General features: G+C 35.9%; 1 protein-coding gene across 1 annotated transcript in view; it reads right to left on the minus strand.

Annotated features, from left to right (window-relative positions):
* Positions 1-304: 304 nt before the first annotated feature.
* Positions 305-952, minus strand: part of LOC117413274 (angiopoietin-2-like) — a 15,604-nt gene continuing 14,956 nt past the window's right edge. The window contains exon 9 of the mRNA XM_058997323.1: positions 305-952. This exon is cut by the window's right edge and continues 403 nt beyond it. The gene's annotated coding sequence lies outside the window, so the exon portion shown is untranslated.

The following is a 952-nucleotide window of genomic DNA, read 5'->3' on the forward strand; positions in this document are numbered from 1 at the left end:
GTTTAAAACCACAGGCAATAAAGCATCTTTGCAGCATCTCCATTTAAAATAAAATACCTTGCGGTCGGAGGAATCTTCATTTTCCGCATCGAATCTGGTTTGGAACGTCAGCATTTGTTATGTATGCTGTTGCCACTTTTCGGTCAAACTTTGTAAACGCGTGGTACAGTATATGCGAGTTTTAAATGAGAGATGTCTAAAACTTCACTCGCAATGCAGTGGTGTGTTCAGGGGGCTGTTGAAAAGTGTGATTGAATAGCATTGTGAAAACAGGGAATAGAATAGAGGGTTATAAAGTGCAGCATTATTTCTGTATTATTTATTACTACTCTAAATGGCGTCACAGACAGTACTGTAGCTGCTAGTGAAACTTTACAATGATTTTTTTGTTTGTTTTTAATTAGAGCGCTCTTGTTATAAGCTAAGTGTGTATTCCAAAGTCGCTCCTTTTTTTAGGACAACCTCAACTTGTAATGTCTTTAGAAATCGGAGTCATTTCCTCCGCATGGCAGTAATAACGATCTACGTCACTGGTACATATGGCAATAAAAACAATCCAGAGACAGTACAGACGTTTCACGGAAATACTGCAGCTGCAGCACATGTTAAAAAAAAAAGAAAATAAATAAATTAATCAAAAGCAGTAATTACACATATTCTTATTCAGTCTATCCCCACTCCTAAAAACAAAACCAGTGATCAAGACATTATAATAATGGCCTGGTATTGCTGGAGCGCAAAAGGTTCAGAATAAAGAATTTATCTCCATAAATTTTTGCCAAAACTAATAAAAATAAGGAAACTATCCAAGATAACCCCAAAGCTCTCCTTGTATTTCAATGTACCCTGCATTTAGACCAGGAGTACATCTAAATTATAGCGTTGCTAAAGCGATTCTGGTGTTAAAGCATTGTTACAGTACAGCAGAGCCATTGATAATAATAATAATAAT

This window comes from Acipenser ruthenus, chromosome 23 (genome assembly GCF_902713425.1).
Source record: "Acipenser ruthenus chromosome 23, fAciRut3.2 maternal haplotype, whole genome shotgun sequence".
NCBI classification, from domain to species: Eukaryota; Metazoa; Chordata; class Actinopteri; order Acipenseriformes; family Acipenseridae; genus Acipenser; species Acipenser ruthenus.